The following is an 18330-nucleotide window of genomic DNA, read 5'->3' on the forward strand; positions in this document are numbered from 1 at the left end:
GAACTTACTCCACAATATAGATTCCACTCTGGTCTTGTATAACAAACACTCTCTTTTTATTTGGCTTAAAAAAAAGACAAGCATACAATAAGCAAGATGGAATTGAAAACAGGCAATTTGACTAGCAATCATAGACCTAAGCAAGGAGAATACTAAAAACAGAATTAAAAATTCTAAACTACCACGGAAGCATGTTCTATTTCATACATGATTTTCCTTATTTAAAACTTGAAAAAGATGGGACAATGAGGAAACTCCACCACCTTTTACTCATGGGGTTTCTCTTGCTCTCCTTTTTGTTTGTCCTCTTTGTGTTTTTCTTGAGTGCTTGCACTCCCACTTCCTTTGCTTTTTCCAATCAACTTCTTCCAGAAGCCAGCGTCTTCCATCTTCTTCTTCAATGTTTCCTTCTGCTGTTTCACCTTCCTTTCCTCTTGTTCTGTTAGCTCTTTTTGGACTTCATCATACCTGGGGATTGCAGAGTTCAGATTATGCATATGACTAGACATATAGTTCAACTTGGCTTGAGTGTTTGTGTAGAACTCCTCCCTATGTAGTTGCCGTCCTTCATTCAGTACGCTAAACTCATTGAATGCCTTCGCCTGAGCTAGCTGTCGTTGATTGAGTTCTTGAAGGCGCTTGTCTTGTCGCTCTTGTCTTTCAATCACTTGATTTATGGCTTGAGTAAGCTGGGAATAGTGTTCTATTTGCTGTTTTTGCCATTCTCCTTGTTGATTCATCCAATTAGAAAGGAGCTCTTCTTGACAATCCATCCTTTGAGCTTGAATGTGCAGTTGTTGTTCTTGTCCCTCCATATAACTCCTTGCTAGCTCCTCAATGGCTCCGTGAAGGTGATTCAGGTTTATGTTGGTTGGGTCATAATATTCTCTTTGTTGGTGTTCTTCCTGATGAGACTCTTCTTGGTGAGGTCCTTCTTTTGGCTTTCGCTTCCCTATTTGAGGTCTTCTTTGTTGTTGAGCAGGTGTCGTATAAGTCAGACGCTGGAGCATAATTAGCCTCCTAGGGTTCACCCAATCTGGATTGCTATCCTTGAAGACTACCTTGGCCTTCGTACACAGTCTGAGGATGGTGCTGGGGTACCAAAGTCTGGCACCCGAATCAATCTTCTCAGCTGACTCTTGAATCCCCTCAGCTATAAGTTCATGCACATTGATTTCTCCACCCTGTACTAAGCAATGTACCATGGTAGCTCGAGTAACGTTGACCTCAAAATTGTTTGCGGCTGGGAGGATAGACCTCCTCACAAGTTCAAACCATCCCTTGGCTTCCGGGCTGAGGTCTCCTCTCTTGATGAACCGAAGTCTCCTATCCGTATAACTTTCCCAGTCAGCTCCTATAACACATAACTAGAATCACTTATATAGGGAAGAGGTGAGTGAATGAAAGGTGTGGATTGATGGAGTGGTTGTTTGATGGACGGTTGGGGTTTAGCATGGAAAGAGGACAAGGATCATCAACTTTATGAAGGAGTTGGTTCGGTCTCCAAGGGTATCCTTTTTCCAATGTTGCATGGCCACATTTTCCAATGTATTCCCTTTTAAGACAAGTGTGTACTCTCCCTTCATGAAGTGGCCGAAACTTCTCCTTTCAATTGTCCCATCAATTTTCCTACAAAATAACAAAAATGTGATTATTAAATATGTGGATAGTGGCGGCAAAGATAAACAATTTTGCTTACTCATGAGAACAAACCAACTGACTAACTGAATGTCCATGTATGCAACATTGGTGACACCATGGGTGACACCAAACTTAGTTTGTGGCCATGTGATGAAAAAATTTTGTTCAAGGCTCTAAGAGTAACATGATATGAATTGCATTCATGCTTTCTTAGTATGCCTTGAACACCAAACTTATTCCTCACTATATGCTGCATAAAAGGATTCCTTCAAGTGTATGTCAAGGTTGGTTTTGAATTCATGAATTTTGCATTATTAACTAGTCTAAAAGCATATAAAGCATGGGTTGCCTCCCATGAAGCGCTTCTTTAGCGTCACTAGCTTGGCGTTTTTCCTTTGTCAGGGTGGTTGGTAGTGCTTCAAGTCCTCCCCCTGTGCAGTAAATTTATCTCCATTGGCTTCATCAAGGATCTCCACATGTTCTAAGGAGAGAACTCTGTTGATGGTAAAAACTTTAGGTAGCTGAGATGGGATGGTGGGGAGATCGGGGGGAATAGCTAGGAAGTAAGCTGAGATTACTTTATCCCCTGGAGAGAAGTCCTCTGTAGGGATCTTCTTGTTCCTCCACCTCCTTGGTACCTTCTTCTTTGTTCCTTTTGATGTTGCCTTGCTCTTTGTGACCTCCTCTTCCAAGGAGATTTTGTTGCTAGTCTCATATAACTCTGGTAGTTTAGGTTCCTCCTGATTTTTCTTGAGCTGTGACAGCTGCTGATTGCCTTGTTCATCAACCAAGGGGATTCCCAGATGTGCTGGTTGTGCTTCAGTGCTTATTTCTTCCTTCAGTATCTTACTGTGATCTTTCCTTGGTTCTTTGTTCTCTTGATCTGTTTCTTGTGAGGGCTTGAAAACATTGAAAGTGAGTTGTTCATCATGGATCCTCAAAATTAGCTCCCCTCGCTCCACATCTATAAGTGCTCTGGCTGTAGCTAGGAATGGTCTTCCCAATATGATTGGGTGGAGGTGACTCTCTTCCATGTCCAATATGACAAAGTCTGTGGGCAGGAAGTATTTTCCAACCTTCATCAGCACATTTTCAACCACTCCTACTGCTTGTTTTTGAGTTTTGTCAGCCAGCCTGATAACTACATCTGTAGGTATTATCTCATTTATCTGTAGCTTCTTCATAAGGGATAAAGGCATTAAGTTGATGCTTGCTCCCAGATCGCAAAGTCCTTTATCAAACATTGTTTCTCCTATGGCACAGGGGATGTGAAAACTCCCGGGGTCCTTCCTCTTTGTCGGCAACTCTGGTTGAATGAGAGCACTGCACTCCTTATTCATCACTATTGTTTGTCCTCCTTTGAGTGAGCTTTTCCTGGTCAGCAGCTCCTTCATATACTTAATGTATGAGGGCATTTGTTGGAGGGCCTTGATGAATGGTATGTTTACATGGAGAGATGCAAATATGTCAAGAAACCTTGAGTATATTCTCTTCTCTACACCACCATTGAGTAATTGGGGAAAAGGTGCATAGAGTTTTATCAGCTCCTTTCTGTGAAATTTTGGGTGCTTGGTGCTCCTCTTCCTATTTCTCTGCTGATGTATCTCCAGGTTGTTCTAATGGTTTGTTCGGTTCATCCTTGGTCTTCTTATCACTTATAGTGACCATCTTGCAATCTTCCCATCTTACTTTCTTTGCTTCACCTCTCGGGTTTTTCTCTGTGTCACTTGGGAAGCTGTCTGTAGGTTTGGGAATCTGCTCGGAGAGGTATCCCACTTGAAATTCCAGCCTCTTGATGGTGTCTCCCTGATTCTTGATATTGACTCGCACATCCTCCTTGAACACCTTATTATCTTAAATCTCCTTGCATATGCCTTCAAGTAGAGTCTCAATTCTGGAGAGTCTATCTTCAGATGATGGTGAGTTGAGAGTGGAGGGGTGAGTTGGGTTATTTTGGTTTTGGTATGGATGTGGAGAGGTGTTGTTAGGGTGATATTGATATTATCTCTGTGTAGAATATTGGTGAGCTGCATGGTTGTTGGGGTTGTGACGTCTCTGATCTTGGCCTTGATCTTGTTGATTTTCCCATCCAAAGTTTGGGTGATTCCTCCAACCAGGGTTGTAGGTCTTGGAGTATAGATCATGGGTCTGCCTGGGTGAGTTTCCAATGTAGTTGGCTTGTTCATGCTCACCTTCTGCCTCTGTATGCACCCCCTCTTGGGTTGTTGATGAGGTGGTAATTGCTGCTACTTGGTTCCTCTCCATCTTCTTGGTGAGGTCAGCCAGCTGCTTGGTAATAAGCTTGTTTTGGGCCAGCAGTGCATCCACATTGTTTGGCTCCATCACTCCTCTAGTGTTGCCTCTTTCAGAAGCATAGAAATAGTCATTCTCTGCTACAGTCTCAATGACATCTAAGGCTTCTTCAACGGTCTTCTTCTTGTTCAAAGATCCCCCGGATGAGTGGTCTACTGCCTTCTTTGATTCATATGAAAGACCTTCATAGAAAATGTGCAACTACATCCATTCATTGAACATATCTGGCGGGCATCTTCTTGTCAGGTCCTTAAACCTCTCCCATGCTTCATAGAGAGTCTCACCATCTTGTTGCCTGAAAGTTTGAACCTCAGCTCTCAACCTGTTGATTCTTTGAGGAGGATAGAATCTTGCCAAGAATTTGTTCACCACATTTTCCCAGGTTGTTAAGCTCTCCTTCGGGAAGGACTCTAACCATTTGGATGCCTTGTCCTTGAGTGAGAAGGGAAATAAAAGTAGTCTATAGGTGTCAGGATAAACACCGTTAGACTTCACAGTATCACATATCCTCAGGAAGGTGGTTAAATGTTGGTTGGGGTCTTCTTGGACACCTCCTCTGAACGAACAGTTGTTCTGAACAAGGGTGATGAGCTGTGGCTTTAGTTCAAAGTTGTTGGCATGTATCGTTGGCTTTTGAATGCTACTCCCACAATTTCCTGGGTTTGGGTTGATATAAGAGCCTAAAAATCTTCTCTCCTGCCCAGCATGATTTGCTAGACCTTCTCTGCCATGGTTGTGAGCCTCTTCTTCATGATGGTTCTCCATATTTTCATCCATGTTTGGTTCAAAATACTCCTCCTCTTCCTCAGCACCAACTACTCTCTTTCCTCTTGCTTCCCTCCTTAATCTAAGGAAGGTCCTCTCAGGTTCAGAATCAAAGGAAGTTGAAGCTCCGCTTCTTCTCCCAGTCATACAACCAACAAGGCACAAGCAAGGAAATAGATGCAGAAAGTATTTCTATTAGAATTGCTGTTAGTGTGAGTGATGCAATATATCAAACAGTTAGTGGGTTAGTGGACTGAATTGTAAACAACTAAGAAAAAAGGGTAGGGGAAAGGGAAGAAAATAACTGAACAGAAAGTAAATTACTCAAATGAACTTAAATCAAACAAAAGAAAAATGCTCAATCTAGTTATCCTCCAATTTAATCATTGTTGATACAAAATCAATCCCCGGCAACGGCGCCATAAACTTGATGCACGGAAACTTGTCTCTCAACAATTTTCCTTCGGCAAGTATACCGAATTGTCGTCAAGTAAAAACTCACAATAGAGTGAGGTCGAATCCCACAGGGATTGATTGGTCAAGCAACTTTAATTAGAGGAATGTTCTAGTTGAACTAAGCAGAATTGGATTTGTGATTTACAGAAAATTAAATGGCGGGAAAGTAAATAGCAGAAACATAAATGCTGGAAATAAAGAACTGAATGTAAATAGCGGAAAGTAAATTGTAGAATCTTAAATGGGGAAGGGGAGTTTAGCATGAAAGTAAATAGCAGAAAGTAAAGAGAATAGGTAAGATCAGAAATGGGGAATTCATTAGGCTTAGGAGATGTTGCATTCTCTGGATCAAGTTCATTTTCATCTCTTCCTCAATCAATGTATTCATTGATCTCCTTGGCAATCTTAAGTGATCGAATTCCAATTTTTTGGTAATTCAATCTCTCAAATCTTGATCAATAGCCAATTCCTTGGTCAATTGCTCATGAGAAGAGATGAAGTATGGTCACTGATTATACCACATGTATTTCCAAATCAAAGTGTTGGTAGGATTATATGTCACTGTATCCATCCAAACCCCAATTTAGTCCAACATGAGAAAGCATTTCTAACATGATCTCTTCATTCCTCTTCCAAAGTTCCGATAAGATCCAAGTATGAATAGCTTCTTTTCCAAGATAACTACCCAATTGAATGAAGATTGAAAGCTTTCTAGTAAAATCAAGAGAAAAGATAGAAGAAGAATAATGAAAACTAATATTGATCCATCAAATTACAACAGATCTCCCTAACCCAATGAAAGGGGTTTAGTTGTTCATAGCTCTGGGAATGAAAAGCATAGATGGAGAGTACATTCTGAGAATTAAACTAAAAGCTGCAGAGAAAGTAAAATACAGAGAGTAGTTCTCCAATTTCCAACCCCTTTTCTAATTCAAAACTACCCCTATATATACTACTCTTCTGGTCTTCTAGTTGGTTCTTCAAATCTTGGATATGGGCCTTGGATCTTGAGTTTGAAGCAGTTATCTTCTTCAGTGGGCTTAGCTTTACTTGCAGAGAGAAAGAGAGAAAGTATGAAGTGGGCAAGGACTTTTAGCTTAGGACGTTAGTGGCGTTAACGTTAAGTGAAAGTGTGGGTTCGAGAACGTTAGTGGCAGATGCCTTTTTCACTAACGTTCCTAACCCAAGGATGATCCATGTTAACTTTAACGTTAGTGGCACCAACGTGACCACTAACGTTGCCTCTTGGTCCTTCGCACACGTTATTGGGACTTACCTTTTCCAATAACGTTGAGAATCCTCCCTTTCCCTTACGTTAGAGTTCACGTTAGTGTGGCTAACGTGACCTTTAACGTACGCTTGCCAAATCTTCGAAAATGTTAGTGACACTTACCTTTGTCACTAACGTTTCAAAACGCCCCTACTTCCCACGTTAGAGTTCACATTAACTAGGTTAACGTGGCTTCTAACGTGGTGGTGATAGCCATATCCAACGTTAGTGACAAAGGTGAGTGTCACTTATGTTGGCTCATCATTCTTCAATCCACGTTAGCTTCCACGTTAACTAAGTTAACGTGGGAGTTAACGTTACTCATAGTGGCTCATTCCAACGTTAGTGACAAAGGTGAGTGTCACTAACGTTGGCGATTCTTGCTCCCTCCACGTTAACTAAGTTAACGTGGGAACTAACATGGCTCAAAGTGGCTTAGTCCAATGTTAGTGACAAAGGTGAGTGTCACTAACGTTGGCCATTCTTTTGCTTCCCCACGTTAGAATCCACGTTAACTGAGTTAACGTGGCTCTTAACGTGGCCAATATGAGCTTGGTCCAACGTTAGTGACAAAGGTGAGTGTCACTAACGTTGGCTTCATTTTCTTCTTTCACGTTAGAGTTCACGTTAACTTAGTTAACGTGACTCTTAACGTGTGCTATGATGGCTTCGAGGACGTTATTGGCGATTACTTTTCTCATTAACGTTGCAAGCTAGCTCCCATTCCACGTTAGTGGTTACGTTAGTTAGACTATCGTGGCTGCTAACGTGGTTCTTCCTTACTTCCTTTGTCCTGAAATCAAGCAATAGAGTGCATCAAAGTTCTAATCCAAATCATGAGACATGCATCATCCAATTTGTCATTCAATTCTTGCATAATTCTCATGAAATCATGTAAAGTGCACAATGTTTGCTTGAATCAAGATGTAAGTGAAATTCTACCCAAAACTTGCTTATTTCCTAAGAAAAAGCATGAAACTACCCTAAAACAGTAAAGAAAAGGTCAGTGAAACTGGCCAAAATGCCCTGGCATCACTCATGAAGTTAAACCAACTCGCATATGTCTCCAACTTGCTGATGGTTCTATTAAGCTTCCATCAGGCGTGGTTGAAGACATTATTGTTAGGGTTGGACCTTTACTTTTCCCACAGATTTTGTGGTGTTGGAGATGGATGAGCACAAAAGTGCAGCCCTCATTCTAGGAAGACCCTTCCTAGCAACAAGACGGACTCTCATTGACGTTCAAAAAGGAGAAGTAACCCTGAGAGTCAATGAGGATGAGTTCGTGCTAAAGGCTGTCAAAGTCATGCAGCATCCAGACACCCCAGAAGAGTGTATAAGCATTGATATCATCGACTCCCTGGTGGAAGAAGTGAACATGGTTGAAAGACTCGAAGAAGAGCTGGATGGCTGATGATTGGACTTTGGTGTGGTCTAGAATTCACAAATGAATCCTCGTTGCAAGTATAGTTTCTAAACCAACACTAATCCTTTCATACAAAAATTTTTTTTGTCACACCTAACAAACCTCAAAATCTATAAACTGAAGTATTGAACCTCGGGTCGTTCTCCCTAGGAATTGCAACAAAGTGTCTTGTTATTAGTTATGAGGTATGTTTTGGGGTTTTTGGGATAATAGGCAAGAAATGTAAATGGCAATGAAAATAAACTAATAGCTAAGAAGGTCTTGGCAAGGTTTGGTGGTCAAGGATCTCTATCCTAATCACTAACCACAACATGAGAATTGGCAAGGATCAATCCCATTAAGTCAACCCCTAACTAATAGTAAAGGAAAGTCAAGTGAGTTATATCAATCCAAGTCCATAAGTCCTAGTTCTCCACCAAATCGATTACTGAGATCTAGCGTTAATGGCTCCCAACCGTCAATCACTTGGACATTAGTGACTCAAGAGTTCCTAAGTTACCTTCCCAAGCCAAGAGCATAAATTCTACTCTAAAATCCAACCAAGCATTTTATCAAACACTTGGAAGGCATAAAAGGAAAGCATAGTAAGATTGCAAGGAATGTAAATCTATACTACTCAATTGCAAGGAATTAAACAACAACAAAGCAATTCAACAATAAAGGAACATGAATCATAAATTGCATTAAAGAAAAAATAGAAGAAGAAAGAGTGCATCAACAACAAAGTAGGCAATTACAAGAATGAAATACAAAATTAGAGAGAGGAAGAGTAGAGGAACAAGAAATTGTAAAGGAAAAGTAAATCAAAGCATGAAATTAACCTAGATCTAAGAAATTCTAACCTAGATATAACCTACTCCTAATTCTAGAGAGAAGTGAGAGCTTCTCTCTCTAGAACTAATCTAAACTTATCTTAATGTGTCTAAAATGATACTAAGGTTTATGAATGATGTATTTCCCTTCAATCCTTGGTCTTTTAAAGCTTTTCCCGCCAAAAACTTAGCTTCAAGTGGGGCCAGAAACCCTCCAAAATTGCCAGGCACGAGTTCTTCTTTAAAAATCACGTGTGACTTTCGGCGCGTACGCGCACAGCGCGCGTACGCATCCCTGGAGTATTTCGCAATCCGCGCGTAGGCGCATAGTGCGCGCACGCGTCCATGGGCTTTTTCCAAATCTTTGGCTTTTCATGATTTCTCCACTTTGTATGCTTTCTTTTCCATTCCTTTGATCCATTCCTAACCTTTTCAACCTGAAATCACTTAACAAAAAAATCAAGGCATCTAGTGGAATCAAAGGTGAATTAAATTTAGCTAATTAGGGACCTTGAAAGCATGTTTTCACACTTAAGCACAAATAAGGAGTCAATCATGAAATCATGCTATTTCATTGAATAAATGTAGGTAAAAGGTCATAAAATCACCTAAATTAAGCATAAGATAAACCCTACGAAGGGGATTTATCAACCTCCCCACACTTAAACCAAGCATGTCCTCATGCTTAAACCGAGAATGAAGTAAGGGTATGGCATTTATTCAATGAAAACTAACTAAATGCAATCTACCTACATGCAACTATTTAAATGAATGCAATTGCTTGGTCAAAATAAATCAATTCCCAAGAATACATATACAAGTACAAGGGCTAAGGACTAGTAAGTCTAATCCACAATTGAGTTGAGCTATTGAATATTTTTACAACTTGCATGAAGAATGATGATCATAGGTGAAAACATGTAATTGAGTATCAAACCCTCACCGGATGTGTTTGCACTCTATTCGCTCATGTGTTTAGGGTTAATTCACTCAATTCTCCCCTAATCATGCTTTCCAAGATTTGTTTTTCTTCTAACAATCAACATTTATTTGCATGCATACAAGTATCATGAGGTCTTTTCATAGGTTGTAATGGTGCTAGGGTCAAAGTAGGATGCATATATGGTCAAGTGAGCTTGAAATTTGAATCTTTGATAAGTTTAGACTTCCCACCTAACCTATGACATTCTATACAGTTCAAAACTAACCTAACTACCCATTTTTTTCACTTTTCACATACTCATGTATTCCTTTTCATTTCACAACACTTATGCATTGATCTTTATTATTGCTTCACTTTGGGGCATTTTGTCCCCTTTTTATTTCTTTCTTTTTCTATATATTATTTTTTTCTTTTCTTTTTTTTTCTTTTTCTCTTTTGTTTTTCTCATTTTTCTTTCTTTCCTTCAAGCTTCATACAAGAATATCAATGCATAAGGTTTTACATTCATTACACATGAGCATGTACCCAATTCCCAATATTTACAACAAAAATACAAAACTACCCTTTTATTCACCCAATGTCCCAAGTTTCCCACACTTGAATGATAAACACACACACTAGCCTAAGCCAATCAAAGATCCAAATTAAGGACATTTATTATTTTTCGCTTTAGGGCTTGTAATATGCTAAATTAAAGAACAAGTGGGTTAGTTAAGCGTAGGCTCAATTTTTGGCTAACAATGGAAGATAAAAGGTAAGGCTATTTGGGTAAGTGAGCTAATGAAACAATGGCCTCAATCATATAAATACATGAATACACAAAATAAAGGACATAAAGAATCAAACAAATCAAAGATTACAATCATAGAAAGAGAATAATGCACACAAGAAGGAAAATAAGTGGTTATAAGATGTAACCACGCCATTAGGCTCAAATCTCACTTGCTTGTGTTCTTAGCTGAAAACATGTTCCACAATATATGTAATTCAAGAAAGTTTTAATGAAAAGTTTTCACTCAAATCAATTGGTGCCCTATAGATGGAATTCTTGAAAAATCTCATTATTTTGACTAAGCTTATTATGTATATATATGAAAAAATAAGAAAATGAAAATAAAAATCCTAAAAGACCTAAAATGAAATGAAAAAGTGTTGAGATTAGAAACTTGTCACCCAAAATTGCCGAACGGTCGGATGACCTCCCCACACTTAAAAGTTTGCACCGTCCTCGGTGCACTCAAAGATGAGCAAGGGGGTACGGCGACTTCCCGGATTGCTACCTTCCACTGGTAGGTCAACCGGTTGCTGCGTGTTCTTTGTCTTGCTTCCGTGGTTGCTTGTGGTGCATCAATCATGAAAAATAGAAAATAACACCATAATAGAAGGAAATACAAAAGCAAGGGAGCATACATTGTTGGAATGAGGCAAATCACTAGAATTGAGTGAGTGAATTAATGTGACATTAATGACAAAGAGGTGTGTGAATTCTAAATTAGGCGCCTTTTAGAACACACATTACCATAAAAAGCAATGTCACAAAAGAAGCATGCACTTCACTTATTCTAGTGTGCTTGAGATGCTTTAGGTAAACTTGTAAAGTAAAACAAGCATTAAAGAAGCATGAGAGCATTCAAGCTAAAAGCATATGGATGCATATGATCGTGGAATGCAATGCATTAAGGTAAATGCACACTATCCAATTTCAAGAGATTGCCTAATCAAAGAATAAGGTTCAAATCACATGGTGGCCAAATCATGCAATCCAAGAAGAGTTACAAGCTTGAAGGCAATTCTCATCACTTGGTATTCTTAAAAGGTAAGCATGAAAAACTCATAACCAAGTAGCAAAATATAACCTCAACAATAGAATCCAACAATGAACACCTAAAAACATTCATGCTAACATAGCATTTAGGCAATAAGAGGCAGCAATGTATAGTAAACAAAATCTATAATCCAACACTTATAATAAAAAGAAAAAAAAAATAGAATGAGAACTAAACTAAGTAACTAACTAACTAACCTAACTAACTAATTAACTAACTAAGACAAATGGTTATCAATGGTGTTTAGGAGTGTTGGATGAGGGGTATAAGAAGGGAAGAAGAAAGGAGAAGGAAAGAAATGGAAAGAGGAGAAGAAAAGAGATGTGTTGAAGGAAGGACATCCGCGCGTACGCGCGCATGGCGCGCTGGTATGCGAAATTGTAACTCTGAGGTTGTAAAATTTGTTGCTCGTTCTCTCCTTGGCATGGCGCCAATAACTGGTGCGCAATACCATGGTCCAAACATAACTTCACAACTTCGCACAACTAACCAGCAAGTGCACTAGGTCGTCCAAGTAATAAAACCTTACGTGAGTAAGGGTCGATCCCACGGAGATTGTTGGTATGAAGCAAGCTATGGTCATCTTGTTAATCTCAGTCAAGCGGATATCAAATGGTTATGGAGTTTTCGAAAATAAATAATAAATAAATAGAAAATAAAGATAGAAATACTTATGTAAATCATTGGTGAGAATTTCAGATAAGCTTGTAGAGATGCTTTCGTTCCTCTTAATCTCTGCTTTCCCGCTGTCTTCATCCAATCAGTCTTACTCCTTTCCATGGCAAGCTTTATGTAAGGGCATCACCGTTGTCAATGGCTACATCCCATCCTCTCTTGTGAAAATGGTCCAATGCGCTGTCACTGCATGGCTAATCATCTAGAGGTTCTCGATCATACTGGAATAGGATTTACTATCCTTTTGCGTCTGTCACTACGCCCAACATTTGCGAGTTTGAAGTTCGTCACAGCCATCCCTTCCCAGATCCTACTCGGAATATCACAGACAAGGTTTAGACTTTCTGGATCTCAGGAATGGCCATCCATGGGTTCTAACTTATACCACGAAGACACTTAATAACTCAGACTCGGTCCCCTGTATTAGATATCCAAGAGATATCCATTCAATCGAAGGTAGAACGAAAGTGGTTGTCAGGCATGCGTTCATAGGGAATGATGATGATTGTCACATTCATCATATTCATGTTGAAGTGCGAATGAATATCTTAGAAGCGGAATAAGTTGAATTGAATATAAAACAGGAGTACTTTGCATTAAATCATGAGGAACAGCAGAGCTCCACACCTTAATCTATGAAGTGCAGAAACTCTACCGTTGAAAAATACATAAGTGAATATAGGGTAAGCATGGCCGAGTGGCCAGCCTCCCATGGAGGTCTAGAGATCTAAAAATGATCAAAAGATGTAAATACAATAGTAAAAAGTCCTATTTATACTTAAACTAGCTACTGGGGTTTACAGAAGTAAGTAATTGATGCATAAATCCACTTTCGGGGCCCACTTGGTGTGTGCTTGGGCTGAGCTTGAAGTTTACACGTGTAGAGGTCATTCTTGGAGTTGAACGCCAGTTTGTAACGTGTTTTTGGCGTTCAACTCTGGTTCGTGACGTGTTTCTAGCGTTTAACTCCAGACTGCAGCGTAGAACTGGTGTTCAACGCCCTTTTGCGTCCTCTAAACTCGGCCAAAGTATGAACTATTATATATTGCTGGAAAGCCCTGGATGTCTACTTTCCAACGCAATTGGAAGCGCGCCATTTTGAGTTCTGTAGCTCCAGAAAATTCACTTTGAGTGCAGGGAGGTCAGAATCCAACAGCATCAGCAGTCCTTCTTCAACCTCTGAATCTGATTTTTGCTCAAGTTCCTCAACTTCAGCCAGAAAATACCTGAAATCACAGAAAAATACACAAACTCATAGCAAAGTCCAAAAATGTGAATTTAACATAAAAACTAATAAAAACATCCCTAAAAGTAACTAGATCCTACTAAAAACATACTAAAAATAATGCCAAAAAGCGTATAAATTATCCGCTCATCACAACACCAAACTTAAATTGTTGCTTGTCCCCAAGCAACTGAAAATCAAATAGGATAAAAAAAAGAGATTATACTATAAATTCCAAACTATCAATGAAACATAGCTCCAATCAGATGAGCGGGACTTGTAGCTTTTTGCCTCTTGAATAGTTTTGGCATCTCACTTTATCCATTGAGGTTCAGAATGATTGGCATCTATAGGAACTCAGAGTTCAGATAGTGTTATTGATTCTCCTAGTTCAGTATGTTGATTCTTGAACACAGCTACTTTATGAGTCTTGGCCGTGGCCCTAAGCACTTTGTTTTCCAGTATTACCACCGGATACATAAATGCCACAGACACATAACTGGGTGAACCTTTTCAGATTGTGACTCAGCTTTGCTAAAGTCCCCAATTAGAGGTGTCCAGGGTTCTTAAGCACACTCTTTTTTTACTTTGGACCTTGACTTTAACCGCTCAGTCTCAAGTTTTCACTTGACACCTTCACGCCACAAGCACATGGTTAGGGACAGCTTGGTTTAGCCGCTTAGGCTAGGATTTTATTCCTTTAGGCCCTCCTATCCACTGATGCTCAAAGCCTTGGATCCTTTTTATTACCCTTGACTTTTGGTTTTAAGGGCTATTGGCTTTTTGCTCTTGCCTTTTGGTTTTAAGAGCTTTTGGCTTTTTCTACTTGTTTTTTCTTTTTCTTTTTTTTTCGCCATTTTTTTTCTGCAAGCTTTGTATTCACTGCTTTTTCTTGCTTCAAGAATCATTTTTATGATTTTTCAGATTATCAAATAACATATCTCCTGTTCATCCTTCTTTCAAGAGCCAACATATTTAACATTCTAAAACACCAACTTCAAAAGACATATGCATTGTTCAAGTATTCATTCAGAAAATAAAAAGTATTGTCTCTACATCAATATAATTAAACTAAGTTCAAGGATAAATTCGAAACTCGTGTACTTCTTGTTCTTTTGAATTAAAACAGTTTTCATTTAAGAGAGGTGATGGATTCATATTCACTACTTTAAGGCATAGACACTTAGACACTAATGATCATGTAATAAAGACACAAACATAGATAAACATTTAACATAAGAAAATGAAAAACAGAAAGTTTAAGAACAAGGAATGAGTCCACCTTAGTGATGGTGGCGTTTCCTTCTTGAGGAACCAATGATGTCCTTGAGCTCTTCTATGTCTCTTTCTTGTCTTTGTTGCTCCTCCCTCATAGCTCTTTGATCTTCTCTAATTTCATGAAGGATGATTGAGTGCTCCTGATGTTCCACCCTTAGTTGCTCCCAATAATTGTGTGGAGGAAAATGTATCCCCTGAGGTATCTCAGGGATCTCTTGATTTGCAGTCAAATGTTCTATCACTGAGCTATAGACCCATGATGGAAGCTTTTGTCTTCCCTTTCCTCTTTCCTGAGGTTTCTCTGGCCTTAGGTGCCATCAATGGTTATGGAAAAACAAAAAAGTAATGCTTTTTCCACACCAAACTTAGAATGTTGCTCGCCCTCGAGCTAAAGAAGAAAGAATAGAAGAAGAAGAAGAAGATATGGATGTAAGTGGTGAAGAGGTGATGGGGAAGAGAGATTGAGGTGATATAGGATTATGAGGAGGGAAGGTGAGTGGAGGTATGTGGGGATCCTGTGGGGTCCACAGATCCTTTGGTGTCAAGGATTTACCTCCCTGCACCAATTAGGCATGCAAAATGCCTTTGCATGCAATTCTGGCGTTTAAACGCTGAATTGATGCTTGTTCTGGGCGTTCAATGCCCAGATGCAGCATGTTTCTGGCGTTCAACACCAAATCCATGCTCTGTTCTGGCGTTGAACGCCAACCAGATGCTCCTTACTGGCGTTTAAACGCCAGTAAGCCCTTCCTCCAGGGTGTGATTTTTCTTCTGCTGTTTTTGATTCTGTTTTTGATTTTTCTATTTATTTTGTGACTCCACATGATCATGAACCTAATAAAACATGAAAGAACAATAAAAATAAAAATAAAATTAGATAAATAATAATTGGGTTGCCTCCTAACAAGCGCTTCTTTAATGTCAATAGCTTGACAGTGGGCTCTCATGGAGCCTCACAGATGTTCAGAGCATTGTTGAGACTTCCCAACACCAAACTTAGAGTTTGACTGTGGGGGCTTTGGTTGACTCTACAGTGAGAGAAGCTTTTTATGCTTCTTCTCCATGGGTACAGAGAGAGATCCTTGAGTTTTAAACACAAGGTTGTCCTCATTTAATTGAAGGATCAATTCTCCTCTGTCCACATCAATCACAGCTCTTGCTGTGGCTAGGAAGGGTCTTCCAAGAATGATGGATTCATCCTCATCCTTCCCAGTATCCAGGATTATGAAATCAGCAGGGATGTAAAGGTCTTTAACCCTTACTAACATGTCCTCTACTTGTCCATAAGCTATTTTTATGGATTTGTCTGCCATTTCTAATGAGAAATTGGCTTCCTGTACCTCAAGGGTTCTTAGTTTCTCCATTACAGAGAGTGGCATGAGGTTTATTCCTGACCCAAGGTCACATAGAGCCTTTTCAAAGGTCATGGTGCCTATGGTACAAGGTTTTAAGAACTTTCCAGGATCCTATTTCTTCTGAGGCAATGTCAGTTGATCCAAATCACTCAGTTCATTGATGAGCAAGGGAGGTTCATCTCCCCAAGTCTCATTACCAAATAATTTGGCATTTAGCTTCATGATTGCACCAAGGTACTTGGCAACTTGCTCTTCAGTAACATCCTCATTCTCTTCAGAAGAAGAATACTCATCAGAGCTCATGAATGGCATAAGGAGGTTCAATGGAATCTCTATGGTCTCTAGATGAGTCTCAGATTCCTTTGGTTCCTCAGAGGGGAACTCCTTATTGATCACTGGACGTCCCAGGAGGTCTTCCTCGCTGGGATTCACGTCCTTAACCTCCCTTACAGGTTCGGCCATGCTAATTAATTAAATGGCCTTGCACTCTCCTTTTGGATTCTTTTCTGTATTACTTGGGAGAGTACTAGGGGGGTTTTCAGTGATTCTTTTACTCAACTGGCCCACTTGTGCTTCCAAATTTCTAATGGAGGACCTTGTTTCATTCATGAAACTCACAGTGGCCTTAGATAGATCAGAGACTAAATTTGCTAAATTAGAGGTATTTTGTTCAGAGTTCTCTGTCTGTTGCTGAGTGGATGATGGAAAAGGCTTGCTATTGCTAAACCTGTTTCTTCCACCATTATTAAAGCCTTGTTGAGGCTTTTGTTGATCCTTCCATGAGAAATTTGGGTGATTTCTCCATGAGGGGTTATAGGTGTTTCCATAAGGTTCACCCATATAATTTACCTCTGCTATTGCAGGGTTCTCATGATCATAAGCTTCTTCTTCAGAAGATGCCTCTTGAGTACTGTTGGATGCACCTTGCATTCCATTCAGACTCTGAGAAATCATATTGATTTGCTGAGTCAATATTTTATTCTGAGCCAATATAGCATTCAGAGTATCAATTTCAAGAACTCCCTTCTTCTGAGGTGTCCCATTACTTACAGGATTCCTCTCAGAAGTGTACATAAACTGGTTGTTAGCAACCATGTCAATGAGTTCTTGAGCTTCTGCAGGCGTTTTCTTTAGGTGAATGGATCCACCTGCAAAAGTATCCAATGACATCTTAGCTAATTCAGACAGACCATCATAGAATATATCCAGGATGGTCCATTCTGAAAGCATGTCAGAAGGACACTTTTTGGTCAGTTCCTTGTATCTCTCCCAAGCTTCATAGAGGGATTCACCTTCTTTCTGTCTGAAGGTTTGGACATCCACCCTAAGCTTACTCAGCTTTTGAGGAGGGAAGAACTTGGCTAAGAAAGCCTTGACCAGCTTATCCCAAGAGTTCAGGCTATCCTTAGGTTGAGAGTCCAACCATATTCTAGCTCTGTCTCTCACAGCAAAAGGGAAAAGCATGAGCCTGTAGACTTCAGGATCTACTCCATTAGTCTTAACAGTGTCACATATCTGCAAGAATTCAGTTAAGAACTGAAAGGGATCTTCAGATGGAAGTCCATGAAACTTGCAGTTTTGTTGCATTAGAGAAACTAATTGAGGTTTAAGCTCAAAATTGTTTGCTCCAATGGTGGGGATGGAGATGCTTCTTCCATGTAAATTGGAACTAGGTGCAGTAAAGTCACCAAGCATCCTCCTTGCATTATTATTATTTTCGACTGCCATCTCCTTTTTCTGTTCGAAAATTTCTGTAAGGTTATCTCTGTATTGTTGTATTTTAGCTTCTCTTAGTTTCCTCTTCAGAGTCCTTTCAGGTTCAGGGTCTGCTTCAACAAGAATGTTCTTGTCCATGCTGCTGCTCATATGAAAAAGAGGGAACAGAAAAATAATAATAGGGATCCTTTTTACCCAGGTATAGAGGTTCCCCTGTGTGAGTAGAAGAAGAAAGGAATGTAATGTAAAGAAGGGAAGAAGAGAAAATTCGAACACAGATGGAAGAGGGGGTTCGAATTTGGGTGAGATGAAGTGTTAGTAGATGAATAAATAAATAGAAGGAGATGAGAGGAAGAAGTTTTCGAAAATTAATTTTTGAAAATGAGTTAATGATTTTCGAAAATTAAAGGAAGAATACAATTAAAATCAAAATTTAAAACAATTAATTAATTAAAGAGAATTTTTGAAAAAGAGGGAGAAATTTTCGAAAATTAGAGAGGGAAAAATAGTTAGGTGGTTTTGAAAAAGATATGATTAAAATTTAAAAAGATATGATTGAAACAAAAAGATAAGATTTGAAAATCAATTTTAAAAAAAAATGAGAAGATAAGAAGTTAGAAAAGATATTT

The 18330-nt window shown here is 39.3% G+C and overlaps 2 non-coding genes across 2 annotated transcripts; both read left to right on the forward strand.

The window, feature by feature from the left end:
* Positions 1-4171: 4171 nt before the first annotated feature.
* On the forward strand, positions 4172-4278 carry LOC112767767 (small nucleolar RNA R71). The gene has a single exon (XR_003185207.1). It is a non-coding gene; the product is annotated as a small nucleolar RNA R71 (small nucleolar RNA).
* Positions 4279-17209: 12931 nt separating this feature from the next.
* LOC112768669 (small nucleolar RNA R71) lies at positions 17210-17317 on the forward strand. Its single transcript, XR_003186071.1, has one exon. It is a non-coding gene; the product is annotated as a small nucleolar RNA R71 (small nucleolar RNA).
* The last annotated feature ends 1013 nt before the right edge of the window (positions 17318-18330 follow it).

The sequence above is a fragment of the Arachis hypogaea genome, chromosome 17 (genome assembly GCF_003086295.3).
Source record: "Arachis hypogaea cultivar Tifrunner chromosome 17, arahy.Tifrunner.gnm2.J5K5, whole genome shotgun sequence".
Taxonomy (NCBI): domain Eukaryota; kingdom Viridiplantae; phylum Streptophyta; class Magnoliopsida; order Fabales; family Fabaceae; genus Arachis; species Arachis hypogaea.